This window comes from Cherax quadricarinatus, chromosome 44 (genome assembly GCF_038502225.1).
Source record: "Cherax quadricarinatus isolate ZL_2023a chromosome 44, ASM3850222v1, whole genome shotgun sequence".
Lineage (NCBI taxonomy): Eukaryota > Metazoa > Arthropoda > Malacostraca > Decapoda > Parastacidae > Cherax > Cherax quadricarinatus.
The window spans coordinates 6713926-6720057 of NC_091335.1; positions in this window are offsets into that span (position 1 = coordinate 6713926).

Here is a 6132-nt window from a genome sequence, read left to right on the forward strand (position 1 = left end):
CGGCGCGCATAACAGAGATAAAACACCTCAATTCCTGGGAGCGCTTGAGGTTTCTAAACCTGTATTCCCTGGAACGCAGGAGGGAGAGATACATGATTATATACACCTGGAAAATCCTAGAGGGACTAGTACCGAACTTGCACACGAAAATCACTCACTACGAAAGCAAAAGACTTGGCAGACGATGCACCATCCCCCCAATGAAAAGCAGGGGTGTCACTAGCACGTTAAGAGACCATACAATAAGTGTCAGGGGCCCGAGACTGTTCAACTGCCTCCCAGCACACATAAGGGGGATTACCAACAGACCCCTGGCAGTCTTCAAGCTGGCACTGGACAAGCACCTAAAGTCAGTTCCTGATCAGCCGGGCTGTGGCTCGTACATTGGTTTGCGTGCAGCCAGCAGCAACAGCCTGGTTGATCAGGCACTGATCCACCAGGAGGCCTGGTCACAGACCGGGCCGCGGGGGCGTTGACCCCCAAAACTCTCTCCAGGTAAACTCCAGGTATCATACTTTGAGGTTATCATACCTTCCTTGATTTTATCATACCTTGAGGTTATCATACCTTCCTTGAGGTTATCATACCTTGAGGTTATCATACCTTCCTTGAGGTTATCATACTTTGAGGTTATCATACCTTCCTTGAGGTTATCGTACCTTCCTTGAGGTTATCATACCTTCCTTGAGGTTCTCATACCTTGAGGTTATCATACCTTCCTTGAGGATATCATACCTTCCTTGAGGTTCTCATACCTTGAGGTTATCATACCTTCCTTGAGGTTATCATACCTTCCTTGAGGTTCTCATACCTTCCTTGAGATTATCATACCTTGAGGTTATCATACCTTGAGGTTCTCATACCGTCCTTGAGGTTCTCATACCTTCCTTGAGGTTCTCATACCTTCCTTGAGGTTATCATACCTTCCTTGAGGTTCTCATACCTTCCTTGAGGTTATCATACCTTGAGGTTATCATACCTTGAGGTTCTCATACCTTCCTTGAGGTTATCATACCTTGAGGTTATCATACCTTCCTTGAGGTTCTCATACCTTTCTTGAGGTTATCATACCTTCCTTGAGGTTCTCATACCTTCCTTGAGGTTATCATACCTTCCTTGAGGTTATCATACCTTGAGGTTATCATACCTTCCTTGAGGTTATCATACTTTGAGGTTATCATACCTTCCTTGAGGTTATCATACCTTGAGGTTATCATACCTTCCTTGAGGTTCTCATACCTTGAGGTTATCATACCTTCCTTGAGATTATCATACCTTGAGGTTATCATACCTTGAGGTTATCATACCTTCCTTGAGGTTATTATACCTTCCTTGAGGTTATCATACCTTCCTTGAGGTTCTCATACCTTGAGGTTACCATACCTTCCTTGAGGTTATCATACCTTCCTTGAGGTTATCATACCTTGAGGTTCTCATACCTTCCTTGAGGTTCTCATACCTTCCTTGAGGTTATACCTTGAGATTCTCATACCTTCCTTGAGGTTATACCTTGAGGTTATCATACCTTCCTTGAGGTTCTCATACCTTCCTTGAGGTTATCATACCTTGAGGTTATCATACCTTCCTTGAGGTTCTCATACCTTCCTTGAGGTTATCATACCTTGAGGTTATCATACCTTCCTTGAGGTTCTCATACCTTCCTTGAGGTTATCATACCTTGAGGTTATCATACCTTGAGGTTCTCATACCTCCCTTGAGGTTCTCATACCTTCCTTGAGGTTATCATACCTTGAGGTTATCATACCTTCCTTGAGGTTCTCATACCTTCCTTGAGGTTATCATACCTTCCTTGAGGTTCTCATACCTTCCTTGAGGTTATCATACCTTCCTTGAGGTTATCATACCTTGAGGTTCTCATTCCTTCCTTGAGGTTATTATACCTTGAGGTTCTCATACCTTCCTTGAGGTTCTCATACCTTCCTTGAGGTTCTCATACCTTCCTTGAGGTTATCATACCTTCCTTGAGGTTATCATACCTTGAGGTTCTCATACCTTCCTTGAGGTTATTATACCTTGAGGTTCTCATACCTTCCTTGAGGTTATCATACCTTCCTTGAGGTTATCATACCTTCCTTGAGGTTCTCATACCTTCCTTGAGGTTATCATACCTTCCTTGAGGTTCTCATACCTTCCTTGAGGTTATCATACCTTCCTTGAGGTTATCATACCTTGAGGTTCTCATACCTTCCTTGAGGTTATTATACCTTGAGGTTCTCATACCTTCCTTGAGGTTCTCATACCTTCCTTGAGGTTCTCATACCTTCCTTGAGGTTATCATACCTTCCTTGAGGTTATCATACCTTGAGGTTCTCATACCTTCCTTGAGGTTATTATACCTTGAGGTTCTCATACCTTCCTTGAGGTTATCATACCTTCCTTGAGGTTCTCATACCTTCCTTGAGGTTATCATACCTTCCTTGAGGTTCTCATACCTTCCTTGAGGTTATCATACCTTCCTTGAGGTTATCATACCTTGAGGTTCTCATACCTTCCTTGAGGTTATTATACCTTGAGGTTCTCATACCTTCCTTGAGGTTCTCATACCTTCCTTGAGGTTATCATACGTTGAGGCACCTGAGGTTATCATATTATTATTATTATTATTGATGAGAGTGATTGCCTCTTTACCGAGTATGAATTAGATAATGCATTAACTAAAGGTCGATCAACTGCTCCTGGAGAGGATGGTATAACCTATGATATTCTCAGAACTCTAAGGCACGTGCCTGATTACCCTTTGTTGGCACTGTATAATCTCAGTTACATTGAGGGCGTTCTTCCTACTTCCTGGACCAATAGTCTCATTGTGCCTATCCCTAAGCCCCAACAGCCTGATACATTTAGGCCGATCTCCTTAACTAGTTGTCTTTGTAAAACTTTTGAAAGAATGATACTTAACAGACTGTACTACAGAATCAGACACCAACTTTCCCCCTGCCTCTATGCCGGGTTCATAAAAGGTAAAAGTGTGCAGAACTGTATTTCCACCTTCTCACTTCACACACCTCTACTAGTTTTACCACTTTCCTTGATCTAAAATCTGCATTTGATATTGCGAACAGAACCGTTATACTACATGAACTAGCCAAAATGAATATTGGTGGTAGCTTACTCTGCTGGATAATAGGATACCTGTCAAATAGAGTATCCTCTGTCCTTTACCAAGGCTTTAGAAGTGATTCTAAAGAAATGTCTTTAGGTACACCGCAGGGAGAAGTTCTTAGTCCCATGCTATTTAATATTCTGATTAATGCTCTCCTAAATGCTCTACCTGCCTCACCTAAACATATAGCTATAAGCTATGCTGATGATATCATGATCCATACAACAGGGCATAAGAAGATGAAAACCATTCTTAATGAAGTTCAAGTAATTTGTAATCGACTAGGCCTCATAATATCTTCCTCTAAAACAAAGATATTAACAAGCAAGCGACATCTCCCACCCATCTATTTGCAGGGTGAAATCATTAGCTACGTTAAAACTTACAGATATCTTGGTATAGATGTACCCTTTAACAAATCCACTATACCACAACTAAACAAGAAATGCAAAGCTAGGCTAAATGCTCTCAAAGCTGTTGCTGGCTACAACCCCAACTATAGTGCTAATGTGAGAATCGTGAGAATGATGTACATAGCCTATGTTAGGTCCTTAATTGATTATGCTGCTCCCATGTTGATATTAGCTAGAGAAAGTTCTCTCCGACCCTTGGAGTTAATGCAAAATGAAGCTCTCAGGATTATTCTTGGCTGTCCCAGATCTACAAAAGTTCTTAACATGAGGAAGGAGCTTGGTATTTCTAGTATCAGTGATAGGTTTATTGAGATTAACACTGTACTCGGTATTAGAATGTTGAGAAACGAACCAGACACTGTCACAATGAATCTTACCAAGTGTCTTGAGGTAAATACACACAGATCTAAATGGATTGTGAAAACGTGCAATTACATCAAGTTTTATAACCTGCATGAACTGTATCACTGTAGGCAACAAGAGCATTTCACCCCTCCGTGGAAGATATGCTCATTTAATATCACATACCTACAAGTCCCTCCCAAGAAGCTCATTGCTAGTAATCCCTTCCTTAAATCTCTTGTTAAAGCAACTGCTCAAGAAGAAATTTCTCACCTAGCTGGTAGTAATAAGTTATCACAAGTTATATACACTGATGGATCTAAACAGGAGTCTTCTGGCAGGGCTGCATCTGCTCTTGTTGCCACCTCCCTAGTTAAGAACGATAATAAATTTGTTGAGTTAGGCATAAGAATTAACAACTGGGCGTCTACACTGCAAACTGAATTGTTTGCAATCCTAATGGCGCTAAAGCTAACCTATGACACTGAGCTTGACTCTATCATCATTACTGATTCTATGTCATCATTGAAGGCTCTTGACTCATATAATGACTCCAACAACATGCTCATTGGAGAATCCAGGTATAGATACTCAAAAATTAGGGACAAAGGAATTAATGTACAATTGCTATGGATGCCATCACACACTGGATTACTCCTTCATGATAAAGTTGATATGTTAGCCAAGAAGAGTACCCAGAAGGAGAATGTAGAATATAACTTTGGTATAACTGTGTCTAGCATTAGGAATAATATTAGGAGAGAAGTAAATAATGAAAATGATTGTTATAGGAATGCAGTTAGAAGCCTGAGTAGATCTATAACCCACTATGATAACATGAACGTAGATAAGTATGTTTATGGAGCAACTTGCAATGTGAACACTGACTGATGTTGTAGTGGCCAGACTTAGGCTTGGTTACAAGTACTGACTGATGTTGTAGTGACCAGGCTTAGGCTTGGTTACAAGTACTGACTGATGTTGTAGTGGCCAGGCTTAGGCTTGGTTACAAGTACTGACTGATGTTGTAGTGGCCAGGCTTAGGCTTGGTTACAAGTACTGACTGATGTTGTAGTGGCCAGGCTTAGGCTTGGTTACAAGTACTGACTGATGTTGTAGTGACCAGGCTTAGGCTTGGTTACAAGTACTGACTGATGTTGTAGTGGCCAGGCTTAGGCTTGGTTACAAGTACTGACTGATGTTGTAGTGGCCAGGCTTAGGCTTGGTTACAAGTACTGACTGATGTTGTAGTGGCCAGGCTTAGGCTTGGTTACAAGTACTGACTGATGTTGTAGTGGCCAGGCTTAGTCTTGGTTACAAGTACTGACTGATGTAGTGGCCAGGCTTAGGCTTGGTTACAAGTACTGACTGATGTTGTAGTGGCCAGGCTTAGGCTTGGTTACAAGTACTGACTGATGTTGTAGTGGCCAGGCTTAGGCTTGGTTACAAGTACTGACTGATGTTGTAGTGACCTGGCTTAGGCTTGGTTACAAGTACTGACTGATGTTGTAGTGGCCAGGCTTAGGCTTGGTTACAAGTACTGACTGATGTTGTATTATTATTATTATTATTATTATAATCAAGGGGGAAGCGCTAAACCCGGAGGATTATACAGCGCCTGGGGGGGGATGTGGAAGGCATTCAGGCTTAATTCGGGGAACTGGAGCACAGATCCAATTCCCTAAATCAAGAGCCCCTCACCAACATCAAGGAACCTTCCTTGAGGGGAACTGATGTTGTAGTGACCTGGCTTAGGCTTGGTTACAAGTACTGACTGATGTTGTAGTGGCCAGGCTTAGGCTTGGTTACAAGTACTGACTGATGTTGTAGTGGCCAGGCTTAGGCTTGGTTACAAGTACTGACTGATGTTGTAGTGGCCAGGCTTAGGCTTGGTTACAAGTACTGACTGATGTTGTAGTGGCCAGGCTTAGGCTTGGTTACAAGTACTTCTGGCAGCTTGGGAGACACACAGATGATGATCAAACTAAATGTAAATTATGTGATCAGGCATATGGTCACTGTCTTGAACACTATGTGCTTAATTGTCCACTTATTGAAGAATACAGAGTTAGATTAGTTTAATATGTTTATTATGCACCCCATACCCATCCTGTGGGCGGTAGTCAAAAGATTACAGAGGTACATAATTGGTCCAGGGACTGGACTCCAAAGTTTTGGAGTCCAGTCCCTGGACCAATTATGTATTCCTGTTAACCCTTTGGGGCCTAGTTCCTGGGCCTTTTGTGTATCCAT